This window comes from Armigeres subalbatus, chromosome 3, assembly GCF_024139115.2.
Source record: "Armigeres subalbatus isolate Guangzhou_Male chromosome 3, GZ_Asu_2, whole genome shotgun sequence".
Taxonomy (NCBI): Eukaryota; Metazoa; Arthropoda; class Insecta; order Diptera; family Culicidae; genus Armigeres; species Armigeres subalbatus.
Genome location: NC_085141.1, coordinates 325,313,587 through 325,329,998, shown reverse-complemented (window position 1 = coordinate 325,329,998; position 16,412 = coordinate 325,313,587). Strand labels below are relative to the sequence as shown.

The window sequence follows — 16,412 nt, the reverse complement described above, 5'->3', positions numbered from 1 at the left end:
CGGAGGAGATTCCGTATGAATTCCCGAAAGAATTGTTGAATGTACTAATGGAGAATATGCCGGGGATTTTTCAGGAAGAATAACCGAATTCATTTTTAGAATATAATACCTGGAAGAACTTCCGGGGAAACACTTGGACGAATATCCTGAACAATTTTTTGAAGGATGTTCTGCACGAAATGTAAAAAGAATTCCGGATTGTATTTAGCTGTCAGATACGACTGTGCTGAGTCTAAATACTACGCTTCATCGTCGGTGCCTCCAAAATCTGATAACGACACTTTGCGTAGGAGTAGCATTGGAATAGAAGTAGTGCAAAAAATAAGTCAACAGTCAACAGGTCAAGACGGTGGCTTGAAAACTTTCAAATCGACATTGAATAGCTTCGTTTCTATCAATCGAACAAATTAATGGTCTCCATCCGGAATATAAGTTTTATCGTCGACAGTTGTTGCCAAGAGATACTGATAAGGAAAGCACACCTAACTAATTGATGTTTGGAAACAATTTCACATTTGCTTAACTCAAATTAATACTACAGCCTCAAACTGGACCATCTGCCTCGGGCCCAGAGGCAGACGGTCCCGTTGTTTTGGAGTGAGTGAACCGCCATCCGTCGTTTAAGTTGTCTGTGGTCTGCTTCGTTTGATACACATCTGAGTTTGAAGAGCGATGGAACAAATCTGAAACGAGATAAGAGAGAAGGAAAATACGTTACAATTAGTTTGAATAAATTATGGTGTGCAAATTCGAATATTAGGATGTCAGATTATACGTAGAAGCCCAGAAAGTTGATAACCGTACAACTTGTCAGAAACTAGTGACATGCCGAAAATTGCTTACGCTTCCATCCCGTGTAAGCCTTCAAAGCACTCCAAAGTAAACAGCCTGGCACGAGGATGGTAGTTTCAGAAGACAAAGGCACACATATCAAAATATCTGATTCAACTATGTTTTGTGTACTTTGTCAGTGAGCGTTTCCACCCACCAACAACGAGTGTAACGCCGAAATTGCGCCGCGCCCCATCACTCAGAACATTCAGTGATGAAAATCAATCTAAAGCGGATAGTCGTGCTTCAAGGCATCATTTTTTTATACGTTTCCATACCGAACGCAATATTCTCACACACAGACTTGTCGGTCTTGCAGTACATCATATTTTTTGCCAGATTTTAGCCTACAAGTTTGGTAAAAAATAAATCGGAACACTTTTCATAGATATTTAGTCGATTTTTGTATTATTTGTTCAAATTTTTGTCATAGCAAAACAGCCTCATTTTTTATAAAAATTAACAAGCAGGTATTTAACAACAAAAAAAAACATTAATTTGGCAATTACAATTAAGAAGTTGCCTTTGTCCTTAAAATTGTGCTCTTTCTATAGATTCCAAAGCTAATATGCTCATAGCTACCAGCATATGAACGCGGTTGCAAATTATAAGATCTTTGGTTTCTTTGTTAATCTTTAAAAACTAAACCTTCGTATTAACGTATTTACTATCTACCACGCTTCATCTTCATCTGACTCAATGACTGACGTGCCACGCTACGGTGATGAAAAACCAAAAAGCTACTGCAGGACTCATCTATCGCTGCTGCTACTGGCGGCTTCTGGGCTGTAGGCCCAGACAGACGTGCTTTCACCGGATCGAGCATGTCGTTAGCGACGACGAAAATGGATTGTTTGGACAAACCCCACTGCTAGTACCATCATCAATCGGGCGGCAGCGCGGCAAGCCCCCGAAGTTATTAGTTCCACGCCTTTCTGCTGTTCCGTGATTTTCGTGATTGGGTTGGAAGGAATTACTTCTATCCGGGAAAGCTGCTTGGCTTTGGCTACCTCAACCAGATGAGAAGATGGTATTGAATTTTAATTTCGAAGTGTTGGCGCCGCCGTTCGCGCGATGGGACCGCACGGGCACGGCTGAGATGGGCAGAACCGACAGGAAAACAAATTGAAAATTCAAAGCTTTGACGAGTTGTTAATTAATTTGGTGCTTTGAATAGGGTTATGTTTGAATGCAAGACGTGAATAGGAAACTGCTAATTCATGTGGAATAAAGATTGATAACAAGCTATGATCGGAACAATTTGCGATGTAAGCTTGATTAATGCTTTGCATGTTCATCAATCGATAGACAAGGGATCCAAGCAAAACTGCTTTTGATCATTTAGTAGTTCATCAATAACTCATTCCAGAGGGTAAATTTCAAAATGTTTTGTATGATGGACTTCTAGTGCGAACAATTTTCTACAACTCTGCCTAATAGATCCTTGTTTGAATTCCACTAATAACGGAGTTATATCGCTAGTGGCAGAAATTTAAAATAAATGATTGATATTTTGTTATCATTTAGTATAACTAATTGCAACTAGCGCTGTAATTCTGTTATTAGTGGAATGTTTTCGCAACATTTAAAAAACACACATGCTTAATTGCAACATTTATTGCAGCGAAGAACGTCGGGAGTTCTTCGTAGCTTTGTAGGGAAAGCATCGGTCTAGCATACTGGTTTGGTGGGATCGAACCCCACCGAAGGAAGTGGTTACTCTTCAATACATTTTCGAACTGAATCTTTCACATGTTGTGCAATTGCACAAATCGAGTTTCAGACATAGTCATTAATTTCCACTTTGGGTGGCTTACACCCGAAATACAGGGAATAAACTTGACACTTTAATTGATGAAGTAGAGAATTCAATATTCAAACCATCTTTAGTAAATCTATGAAAATAAAAAAGAATGATTCCAAAAACTGACAATTGTGACCAATCACGATGAAAAGTAAAAAGAGCAAACATTTTATTCCGAACACCATTAACATTGACGTAAACCAAAACTGAAAATGAATAACCGTGAAGCCTATGAAAATTTTAATCAATCACCCGGCATCCCCTCAAGCTGTCACGAGTGAACCGGTGTAGCTCATTGACCGGTCGGAAAACTCAATAATCAAACATCAACCATCTTTGGCGCGGTTGACAATTACCTCCACCAGTCCAGTTGATTGATTTTACAATTATTTTTGCCACATGCTGCCGCAGTGCACTCGTTCGTCAGAAAACATCGATAATTGTTTTCCCCTACCACATCATCACCCCATCGACAACAGAATGGGTCCTGACAGTGGGGTCACCTGAACCACAATTTATTTCAATTTCCACGTTGACCTTTCTGGTTGCCATCACAGTAGCCAACAGAGAGTTTGTAAACTCAATTTATCCAGCTTTACGATGATAAAATGACGAAAAAATTAATAACGCTTAACACCGGTTTCAAAGGATAAACTTTTGGCTTATGGCGTCGTTGTTGCAGAAAAACTGAAATAATGCACTTATGGTAAAATGAAACTCTCTTACTCTCAGCTACCTAAATATTATCGGGATTGGTCGCCGTGCCGTGGAAGAGGTTGTGCCTTTTAAGAGAAAGGCAGCGAGGATTGGACTCACCATCAATACCAGCAAAACGAAGAACATGATCGCTGGCAATCAACGTTGGTTCATAAGCGGTAGTGGTGGTAAAGTGGGCTAGGTGATGAAAAATTTCGATTTGTAGAAGAATGTGTGTACCTCGGAACGTGTAGTGACGTGTGATAAAGATCACCCGCGAGATAAAAAGACGTAACCAGCTTAAGTCCCGTAGTCAGCGAACCAAATTTGCGCTGTAGATTATACGGCTAAGGAACATGGCCGTTGAAGAAGGCTGGTCGGCGAGCTTTTGAAGTATCCCGTATACCAAAAGAGCGTCAAGCGAAGTTATTTTTAATAGAGAACCCGGAAGAGGCCTTAGGCTTCGTGGACGGCCGCGTTGTATGTAGTTTTTTTTTTGCAGTTGAAGAGGACCTGAGGGCGCTATGCAAGCCCAATGTAATTCGAAACATTTGATGAAGTGAACAGTTTGGACTTTCGTCAAGCGAACATAGTTGCATTGAAACGAACGTTTGATCAAATGGACTGGGAGCCTATTCGTATGGCAACCAACGTGGATGAAGCTGTTGAATATTTCACCAGTGTGGTTAACATGGCAATCGTTGAGAACGTTCCTTTGCGTCGACCGCCTCCAAAACCTGCGTGGGCAAATGCTCGACTTCGCAAATTAAAACGATTCAGATCAGCGGCACTCAGAAAATATAGCCAAAATCGCAATCCGTTCTCCAAGCAACTATTTACTCGAGCCAGCAACGAGTATCGTCTGTACAATCGATATCTATACCGACGCTACACCAAACGCATTCAGAACAATCTTCGCTTGAATCCAAATCAGTTCTGGTCGTTCGTCAGAACAAAAAAGAATGAAGATGGCTTACCTACTGAAATTTTCCTTTGCGAACGTCAAGCCCGCACACCAGGAGAGGCATTCCACGGGGGCATGTCAGTCGATCCTGAGCGACCATTTCGAAAATATTTGAAACTCTGCACAGTTTTTCAATTTCATCTAAGTCGTCATTTTTCGATATCAAATCTTCATATTGAGTCACGACTAACTTTTCAAAAGGGTGTATGTGAAAATGGTTCAAAAATATTTAAAAAGCTGCACAGCAAAAACGGAATGTTCGATTGTTATGTTTTTTTCAGCAAAGTTAGACAACTAAATGGTGATTCTTAAGAAAATGTGCACAGTAAAAAAAAAAATTTTTTTGCCTTTAAAAATATCATTTTTGTCACAAAAACTCAAATATCTCAAAACCCTATCTTTTAGGGAAAACGGTCCATTATATTAGCTATCTACCATAAAAATTTGGTGATGGTAAACTAATAAACAAAAAAGTTATGACATTTCAAACATTTCACAATTTTCACATTTAGTAAAAAATTTATTTCTGTGTAAGTTATTTCGAGAATTGCAGTTTGATGCAGATTTTATTGCTAAGGGACGTGATTTAAACAAGTTGTTTTCATGATATTTTGATTTAATTATTCATAGCATCTATAAGAAACTTAGACACGATCCAGTGTTGTGATCAAAAGTATTGATAGTGTCATAATTTTCATTGCACGTGACTGGCGAAAAATTCTTTTAATAGTGTTGAAACCTGTTGATAATAACGTTGATAGAAACATATCAGAAATGTTATTTTTAAGACAAAAGCTGCAAAATCAAAGATTTATATACACGTGTACGTCTATAGTTTACCTGCAAACAGTATACCACTTAGAGTATAGACTTTATGCTCGGGAGGAAACCCGTATCTTCTATTACAGCAAATGCATGATAGGTACATACCATGACAATGCTCACGAAAAAGCAAAAAATTACTACTACTAAGGTTGTTAAAGATCTTATAGTAATTTTTTCTTCAGTCAAGCAAATGACACCAAACTAGTCAGTAAAAACTTAAAAGTGATTTTGTTTATTGAAATATTACGAACAACATGAGTAGCCGCTTTCTCAACTGTTGTAGGCCGTTTGATGGAAAAAGTGTTCAAAAGAGTTACGAAATCTCACCGAAAGCACCATAGATAAACTGAAAGCGACTGGTTATGCTCCAATGTCCACATTGAATACAAATTTACGCATTTGCACGTCCTGCCGTCTAAACGTTGACAAAAGAGCAATCTGTATATCATCGGTTGAGCAGAGCGCAGGAAGTTCGAAAACGACAGCAACTGAGGAATTGCCAGATGTATCGACAACAACTGAGAAATTACCAGAAGTATTAAGTGCTGAGAGCCTTGCCACCGTACCATCAGCGAAATCTGTTTCAACAAATCAATCGGAAGATGAGTGTATCCAAAAGGTCAACATCGAACGCTTTAACGAGGGCATAGCTGGGATAAAAGTGACCTGATTAAATGGAGTAAGATGGACTACGTTTATTACCCGGAGAAAAATACCGTGAAATAAACGAAGCTGTACGAAGAAACCTCTTCAAATTAGGACCTGATGATGTGGAAAATACAGACTACGATGAGGTAATTATAAATATGAAGGAAAGGTTCTCGAATGCAGCCACGACAAGGAAAGAAAAATTATTGATTTTGTCGATGCTGTCAAGTTCGTGGTCTATTCAGGATGCCATTGATGAGTTCAAAACCAATAGAAATACAGTAAAAGAGGCAAAACAATTGAAGAATAACTGTCTTTCAACCAAAAATACTAGGTCTAGTACTGCATTAACAGATGAGACAAAAGAAATAGTAGTTCAATATTTTGAAGATGATGAAGTAAGTCGAGCTATGCCTGGTCAAAAGATTATGTATCAGTAAAAAGATGGAAAGCGTCAAGCAATCCAAAAACGATTAATGATGACGACTTTGAAAGAAGCGTACACACGCTTCAAGGAAATTCACGATAATATAAAATAGGTTTTCCTCATTTGCAAGCCTTCGGCCAAGGCAATGTAAGCTTCTTTCCAATTCAGGAACACATAATGTGTGTGCACAACCCATGAGAATATTAATCTTATTTTACATAGTTTGAAAAGAATCAATTTAACAAAGGATATTAAAATGTTAACTGGTAGTCTTTTGTGTGAAAATACAACATCAAATTGCTATCTACGATCTTGTTCGGATTGTCCAGATTCTTCATCATTGGAAAATACTTTATTCGCTGAGTTTGAAGAGAAATATATTGATCAGTTATCATTTGAGCAATGGGTGACCACGGATAGGTGTGACATAGAAACTATTGTAAAACCTGTAGATGAGTTTGTGTCATATTTTTGCTTGAAATTAGAAAGTTTAATCCTCACGATTTCATTAAAACAGAACAATCCAGCTTTTTAAAAATTCCGAAAATAACATTACAAAATGGTGAATTTTTAGTCATTTGTGATTTTTCTGAAAATTACAGCTTTGTATTGCAAGATGAAGTGCAGTCCCATCACTGGAACGTACAACAAGCTACAATTCATCCATTCGTTATTTATTTTAATGGAAGTACGCAAATTGAACACTTAAGTTTTATTATAATTTCCGAAGATTTAAGACACGATTCAGTATCCGTAAACTTGTTCATTGAAAATGATTAACTTTTACGCGTTGATAAGCATAAAGAAGTCAAAAGATATATTTCATGTCTGAAGGAGCAGCTTCGCAGTACAAAAATCGTAATAATTTTTCGAACCTATGTTTAAATCAATGGACGGGATTGATGCAGAAATGCATGATTTTGCTACATCACATTGCAAAGCTCCTTGTGATGCTATTGGAGGAACAATAACGCGCATGGCCACAAGAGCAAGTTTAGCCAAAGAAAGTGAGCACCAAATTAACACTGTGCAAGCAGTTTTTGATTGGGCAAATCGTAGAAAAGAAACAGATTTAACCAAATTATCATTTTGTTTTACTACTACTGAAGAGTACGAAATAAAGGCTTCAGAGCTCAGCGAGCAATTTAATAACGCGAAAACGATCCAAGGAACCCAAAAATTTCACTGTTTCATTCCATTGTCGGAAAATAAAATTAAAGCAAAACTATACTCAAACTGTGCTGATAATAATTCAAAAGTGTTCGATATTTTAAAAATTTGAATAAAATAAATAAAAAATAAGTATTAATAAACTGTTTTCATGATATCATAACCCATAACAAAATTCAAACCCAAAACTCTTAGAGTTTCTATAACAACATTGTGTAACTGCCGCATTTAATTTAATACTTAGGATAATATTAATTCATTTTTATTTATTTATACATATAATATTTATACATATAATATACATAATATCGATGAATACATAAAAAATATGGAATATCATACAAACAACTTGTTTAACTCACGCAAGGCCCTTAACAATACAATCAGCATCAAACTGCGATTCTTGAAAAAAAATAAACGGAAATTTTTTTTGTTTACTATATGTGAAAATTGTGAAATGTTTGAAATGTCATAACTTTTTGTTTATTAGTTTACCATCACCAAATTTTTATGGTAGATAGCTAATATAATGGACCGTTTTCCCTAAAAAATTACGTTCGAAAAAGATAGGGTTTTGAGATATTTGAGTTTTTGTGACAAAATGATATTTTTAAAGGCAAAAATTTTTTTTACTGTGCACATTTTCTTAAGAATCACCATTTAGTTGTCTAACTTTGCTGAAAAAATCATAACAATCGAACATTCCGTTTTTGCTGTGCAGCTTTTTAAATATTTTTGAACCATTTTCACATACACCCTTTTGAAAAGTTAGTCGTGACTCAATATGAAGATTTGATATCGAAAAATGACGATTTAGATGAAATTGAAAAACTGTGCAAAGTTTCAACTCAATAGAAAATCATGAATTAAAAATTTTCTTAAATTTTGATGCTGTTGCTTGGAATCGCTCAGGAGATAAAAGTAATCTCCTAGCCGACCATTTTTCGCACAACTTCAGCAACCTCTCGCCATCAGCGTCTCAAGTAGATTTAGCGATTCTGAATACGCCCAGAGATTTGATCAGCCTCAACATTATCTCCGTCACCCCGGAACTGGTCGATTCGGCTATAAAGAAGCTAAAGTTCTCCAATTCACCTGGACCCGATGGATTTCCTTCCTCCCTGCTGAAAAAATGTTCATCACAACTGATCCATCCTTTGACAAAAATATTCAACCTGTCCCTGGAACAGGGCGTATTCCCAAAGGGGTGGACATCATCGTACATGTTTCCGATTCATAAAAAAAGGGATAAACGCAACGTTGAAAATTATCGTGGAATAACTTCACTTTGTGCTTGTTCCAAAGTACTTGAAGTCATTGTCAACGACTCATTATTCGCAGCCAGCAAACACTACATATCATCTGACCAACACGGCTTTTATCCAAGGAGATCGACATCCACAAACCTCATTCCATTCACGTCTACTTGTCTTCGAAGCATGGACTCCGGAGCACAGGTCGATGTGATATACACGGATCTCAAGGCTGCATTTGATCGTGTCGATCAACAAATTCTGCTGGCTAAGCTGAATAAGCTCGGAGTGTCTGAATTACTAATTCGTTGGTTCAAATCCTACCTCACCTACCGCGCGCTCTGCGTTGAAATCGGCACAGCTAAGTCGTTTGAATTCACGAACCCATCAAGTGTACCCCAAGGCAGTAACCTAGGACCCTTACTATTTTCCATATTCATGAATGATGTCGGATTCACTATTCCACCAGGATTCCGTTATTTTTATGCTGACGACGTCAAAATCTTCATGATTATACGCTGTATCCAAGATTGCCTACTACTCCAGAATCTGGTAAAAAAGTTCGAGGAATGGTGTTCTACAAATTTCCTAACACTGAGTGTACACAAGTGTAATGTTATTACCTTCCACCACAAAAAGACCCCAATACTCTACCAATACGTGATGCACGATACAAATCTGCAGCGTACCAGCAGTGTACGTGACCTGGGTATAATTCTGGATTCCAGTTTGTCCTTCAAGCAGCATTATGTAGATATCGTCGCAAGAGCCAACAGACAACTTGGTTTTATTTTTAAAATTGCTGACGAGTTTCATGATCCTCTTTGCCTTAAGGCTCTATATTGCTCACTTGTTCGGTGAATATTAGAATTCAGCTCGGTAATCTGGTGTCCATACCATTCTTCCTGGATTACAAGATTAGAGGCCGTTCAAAGAAGATTTGTTCGGTACGCCTTACGCAATCTTCCATGGAATGATCCAACAAACCTCCCCCCCTTATGAAGAACGCTGCCAGTTGCTCGGTCTAGAGACCCTCGAACAAAGGCGATCTATCACTCAGGCGGTGTTCGTTGCAAAAATTTTAACCGGCGAGACGGACTGCCCTGAAATCCTGAATCCACTGAACTTCTATGCCCCGGAGCGGACACTCCGGTCCAGGAATATACTCCAGCTAGAAGGTCGATCATACAATTATGGCATGCACGACCCCATACGGTTTATCTCAGCACGCTTCAACGAGTTCTACGCACTGTTCGATTTCAACGGCATCTCGTCCACCATGTTCCGGAATAGAATTAGAAGAGAGTTATTAGTCCAACTTCGTAACAATCATCGTCAGTAATAAGTTTTGTTGTTAGTAGAGAAATAATTGTTTCAGAATGCTATGTTTTATTTAGAATGTGTTGTTTGTATATTTGTGCACTGCATGTTAAATTCGTTCAAGAAAAGATATGAGGTTTTTACGCCAATTTGAGCATGGCCAACAATGTCAACTCAAACTGGCTTTTTCCCTCATCAATTCATTAAGGCTTCAAGCCAGATGGAATAAATACCAATAAATAAATAAATAAATAAATAAATAAAATGCAGGGCGACTAGTAGCGATTAGCGATCGAGACCAGTGCAGGAGGATACTCCATTCAGCGTAGCCTCATCGAGGAGCTGTAGCCCATCAAGTAACAAGTATCATCGCAAATATTTGTTGCATCCTTCAATAAGAAGAATGTCAATATTTTATGATGTTTTATCGAAAAAGTAACTAAATAATGTTTGTGGAGTACAACTTGCACACCTTGATGTACATTGTACATGGCATTGACTGACCAATTTCCTACCCCCCACAACCGATCTAGTAGGTGTACAGCCACACTTCATCATCTTCACGAGAGCCCACAGAATTCTGGCTCTTCCTCTTTCAAGCCGTAGCCGTCCTCCGAGACAGACGTGTGTGCTCCTTTCTCTAAAGTCGAGCTATTCCAAAAGTGAAATATAGACACAATGTTCAGTCTGGAATTTATACAACTCTATGAAATGTGTCAACCAGGTGGGATGACTATTTTTATTTTCCACTAACTATGAACGCGGAGGGAGAAAAATGAGGGCAGAAGGAGAAAGAAACAAGGAAGGAAAGAAGAAGGAAGAGAAAGAAGGAACAGAGAAGAAAGAAAAAAGAAAACGAAAGAAGGTAGACGGAAGAAATATGAAAGAAGAAAGGAAAGTGAAGAAGGAAGAGGGAAGAAGAAAGAAGAGATAAGGAAGAGAAAGAAAGAAAAAAGAAGAAGGAAAATAAGGAAGAAGGGAAAAGGAAGAAAGAAGAAGGGAGAAGGAAGAAGAAAAAAGGAAGAAGGAAGAAAAAAAGGAAAAAAAAGAAGAAAGAAAAAAGAAGGAAAAAGGAAGGAGGAAGGAGGAAGGAATATGGAAAAAAATAAGAAAGGAGAAGGAAGAAGGAGAAAGTAAGAAAGAAATGGAAAAAAGGAAAATAAAGAAGGAAAAAGAAAAAAAAAGAAAGATGATGAATGAAGGAGGGAGAAGACAACAAGGAGAAAGGAAGAAGGAGTAAGGAATAACGAAGAAAGAAGAAGGAATAAATAAGAAGGATGAAGGAACAAGGAAGAAGGAATATGAAAGGAAGAAGAAGGGAGAAGGAAGAAGGATGACGAAAGATGAAAGGAGAAAGGAGGAAGAAGTAAGTAAGCAGTAGGAAGGAGGTTAGGCAGGAAGAGAAGAGGAAGGAAGAATAAAGGAACAAAAAATAGAAAAGAATAAGAAGGAAATAAAATGAGGAAATTAGGAGAAAGGAAGATAGAATAAGGAAGAATGAATACAGAATTAGGAAGGAGAAAAAGGAGGAAAGAGGACAAGAAAGGACAAAGCATATGGAAGATGAAAAAAAGAGGGAAGAAGAAATAAGGGAGAGGAAGATGTAAGAAGGAAGAAGAAAGAAGAGAAAAAAAGAAAAAAGGAAGCAGGAAGAAGAAAGGAGACAAAAAAGATAGAAGAAGAAAGAAAATGAAAAGGAAGTAGAATGAAAGAACGAGGCAGATGGCAAGAAAGAAGAATGAAGAAGAACGAAGAAAAAAGAAAAAAAGAAAGGAATAACGGAAAAGGAAGAAGGTATAAGATGGAATGAAGAAATAAGAAAGAAAAAGAAAGAAAAGTAAAAGGAAAGAAAGTAGTAGGAAGAAGGTAGAGTGAAGAACAAATCAATAAAGTGAAGAAAAAAGAAATAGGAATTTTTCTCATTATTTTCAATACTTATCTCTTGCTTCCCTTATTTCACATTCTACTTGTCACTTCTCAGTTCTCAATTCTTACTTCGCATCTCTTATTTCTCGCTATTGGGTTCTAACTTTTCATTTCCTGTTTCTCAGTTCTCTATTCTTATTAATCATTTCTCAGTTCTCAGTTTACGTCTCACTTTCCATTTCACACTTCTCTCTCCTCACTTTTCATTTCCCACATTTAAATTTTCACTTGTAACTCCTCACTCCTTACTTCTCAATTCTCCCCTTTCACTACTCACTTCTTACATCCCATTTCACAGTTCTCATGGAGAGAAACTTCGACTCGTAATCTGAGATTTTTTTTAACTATTCGGCTGAACGGCAATCGGCTTAACGACCCGTTCGGTCAAATGCCATTCGGCCAAGCGGCCTGACACCATAAAAATTGCACATTAACATCCCGCCTGAAAGATTTTATTTTAATATTTATTTTAAAGTTTTTGCCTTTCTCGTACACCAAGGTGTAACGAAAAGGCTATATATTCACTTCCAAGACGATTTTGTGATAGAAGGTCCGGAGACTCATAGTGTTACATACCAATCGACTCAGCTCGACGAATTGAGATGATGTCTGTCTGTGTGTATGTGTGTGCGTGTGTATATGTATGTGCGCAAAATAAAACTTTTAGGCACTTATCTTGATCCGATTTGTTTGCAATAAGTTGCATTCGACGAGGAATCCTGTCCCATTGATTCCTATTGGCCAGATCGGACTATGGGATCAAAAGTTATGGCCAAAATACGATTTATATACAAAAAAAAACACGCTAAGAAATTCTAACTCAATTTTTTTAGTATATCCAATATACAAGGAAGGCATAGTCACCGTTAGGTGCATAAATCAGGGGTTTTCTTGGCCAATACTATGTAAAAGATGACAAACAAAGAATGCAGTCAATAATTCTGCACGTGACCTAGATTCTACAAACTTCAGAGACAGAAGCCAGCTGGATGACAGGTCGTTTATTTACTATATCTTCTTCTTCTTTGTTTGTGTGGAAACCGAGGAAACTCAACAAATCTGGGTGACATTTCATTCCGTCGTAACCAAGATTTGGCACTTCATTGAAAACATGTGTGAATTGACCATTTTCAATAGGGGTATACGTATTATCGCGAAATAAACATGATTCTTCATAATACGGGATAATGAACATTAAAAGTTATCAATTCAATTAACTGTAATAATTAAAGACGAAACTTATGAATATAAATCATCAAGCAGATAATTTTGGTTATGACCATCTGAAGTTGCATAGCAGTATTTACTTTTCCGGTTCGCAGTGACTGGTTCGCGGTGACATTAGGATCAACGTAAACAAAGCGAGCTGTCTTCTCTCTCTCAGCTACAAACCATTCTGGAGTTCAGAATCTAGGTGTGTTTTTTCTATTATATCTCCCACTGTCCAGCAGTGCTTTTATGGAAGAAATATGTCTTCATATTTTTGATATTTTATCCATACATGAAAACATTTTTAGTCCTGGAGATAGAAGGTGATAGCTCTACTGTGCATCCAAAGACCCTATAACAAGAAGCTCAGACCACATCTTGAGGTAATTTTCAGCACAGTAAGCCCCGCGTAAATACGTTCAGATATCAAATGGATATATGCAATGTATTTACACTTCCGGGATTTTAGATTTATACCAAGGATATACATCCAAGTTACATATCTTTGATCCTAGCCCGTATTTAGTGAAATCAATTTTATATATTGCAATAATGGAACAGACTCACCATATTTGCAGCTTGAACGATAGGTCTTTCCTCACTTTCTGAGAGTTCAGTTTCCAGGAATGAATCTGTAAGTCGTTCTTCATCGTAAGATCTCATTCTTGAAAAACCTCCGAGCTCTAGCTCTGTTCTTATTCTCCAGAATGCAGTATACGAGCTAGCTGCACTTTTCCAAAATGCAGTGAAAAGCTTCACCGACAATCCAGGAAACCCACGAATCTCAAATATAATTTGAGTGGACACATTTCCGGAAATCTTGATTTATTTACAAATTTCAGTTTCTGTTAAACTATGTGGAGTGTAAATATGAAAAATGGTTTAAATTTATTTCATTGAACAGAGTTTTAAAAAGCGGAAGAAATAAAATGTTGAAGAATTAATCTTAAAGATGTAGAACTCGCCGAAAAATGGTGGCGGAGCTCCAATCAACTGAGGAAAATCTTCAGCCGAAACGAGAACAGAAAAAAAGCCTCAATCATTCCGGAGTTCAAAATCTAGGTCTACCAAAAGTCAACTGGGCTAAACACAAAACCAATAGCAACCCATTGTATCCATACAGGCTTTTAAAGGTCATACGCATGATTTGCGATATGTCCAAACTGGATGTTCTAAATCCTCCAAACCACTATGGAGTTTAGAAACTTGTCTACCAGGTAAATCATGCTTGTTATCAAACCAATACCAACCTATGGTGTCTATATATGCTCTTAGAGATCATGCGCATGATTAACGATTTGTGTATGTCCAAATTGAATGTTCTTAGTTCTCCAAATCACTCTGAAGTTCAGACCAGTTTATCTACCAAGTCAACTAGGTTTGAAAAAAAACTATAGCAATCCATGGTGTCTATGGAGGCCCTTGGAGGCCACGCGATTGGTTTTGTATCGAGACCAGTTGACTTGGTAGACCAAGATTCTAAACTCCAGAATGGTTTGGAGAGCCTAGAACATCTGTAGAAATATTAACTGCATTCGTCATTCTGCATCTCTAAAATAATGTTGGGAACATTTTTGAGGAAAAAATGCTGTAAAATTTCCATTTTCGACAATTTTAAAGTGGCCAACGGACGGTCTAACGAGCTAGGTGTCCGAGTAGGTGTCCAACTAACCACTCTTCCCTTTCCGCAGCATTCGCAAGGACGTGGCCAGGACAGATCTAGACTATTGGAGAGGGCATTGCTTCCATCTAAGAGATAGTGATTAGTCCCAAATCAATATCTGTGGTAACGGATGAAAGTGATGCTGCTCACATACAATAGTCTTGACTTGTACCACCTATGAATTTGTTGCGAAATGCTCAATGCTTATGCTAATATAAAAGTGGCCAACGGACGGTCTTCCCTCCGACGATTACATAATGCAGGAGTGGTCGATCAACAGTCTGTTTCGGAAAATGTATGAGCTGACAATTATTTTGGGCACATAAACATATTGCTAATTTAAATCCGGGTCAATATGAGCCGAACACTCTAAGTATGATTTTTTTTTAGCCCTTCAGGAACGTTCCACAAAGAAGTTCAACGTTCACAAATATAGTTTTCCACGAAACAGAAAAAGTCAAGAAGTTTCAGACCATCATGGTGTTACGATTTCTTAGTCTCTTTTTCTTCTTCTTATTTCTGTTTGGGTGGTGCTTTCTTTTTGTGCACACACCCACCTAATTGGACCGGCATCGCAGGCCATATGTCCAACTATTCGGAAAGAAACAATCTTTGCGTATGTGCCATTAAATCAGCCACCTGGCACGACGCCATGTTTTTGCAGCAAAATTTATGGTAGTATTTGTGTTGTTTACCAACATCTGATTTGATTCCCATTGGGATCCAGAAGTGTCAGTGGGACCAGTCGCGCAATGTTGGCTGCAAAACAAGCCCATTGTGCGAGATATGGATGACACCCACCTGCATTAAATAGGCTCTCTTGCAATCTAAAAAGCACAAGAGGTGGAGCCTACGGAAACATCCTTCGATTGCAGTAAAATTGCAATAATGTTGCAAAATACCACAGCGAAAAAAAAAATATAAAACTGGATTCGATTTATGGATCTTGTGATTGATAGTCCTTCACTCTAGCACAGCACCATTCAACACTTGGAAGGAACTGCATGTTGACTCACCATAAAAACCATACGATTTTGAAGTTTTGTACTCGGGTTTCCTGTTACTTGATTGCACCATCGCAGGAAAAAAAATGTTGAGAACAACAACAAACGTTGGACGATGCTAAATTAAACATGAAGACACACTCAACTTATCTCATCTGATCTAAAGAACCGGTATTTGAATGAAAATCCACGCTTCTTTCGACAAGGCCCGAAACAGCTTGTTTCGAATATTTCCTCCAGCACTTCAATTTTATTACATTACTATAATTACTACTATTGTCATCAACGTTAATCACTAGTGTTTCATGATCGGTTATTTTCAATTCACAATTTTTTTCTACACTAATAGAATCAAAGTTAGAATAAACATGGTTAATTAATGTCCTACTGTGCCGGGAAATACGCGTATGTTCAACAACTTTTGGCTGTAAATTGAAAAATCTGCTAATCGTTTCAAATGATTCGAATCATGGATGTCACACCAATTGATATTAAAATCACCAGCGAGTATATTTAATTTACTAGGGTCAATGAACATCTCCAACCAGTTCTCTAAAATTTCAACAAAACGCTGGTCACTTGAACTGGGAGAATGGTATAAAACAGCATAATTACCCGTCTTCATGCCACGAACAACTGTAATGCCCAAAAACCAGTTTCCGTCACAGACTT

The 16,412-nt window shown here is 37.7% G+C and overlaps 1 protein-coding gene across 1 annotated transcript in view; it reads right to left on the bottom strand.

Annotated features, from left to right (window-relative positions):
* Window positions 1–427: 427 nt before the first annotated feature.
* Window positions 428–16,412, bottom strand: part of LOC134221106 (prolactin-releasing peptide receptor) — a 193,394-nt gene continuing 177,409 nt past the window's right edge. The window contains exon 4 of the mRNA XM_062700295.1: window positions 428–683. The gene's annotated coding sequence lies outside the window, so the exon portion shown is untranslated. The remainder of the gene's footprint in view (window positions 684–16,412) is intronic.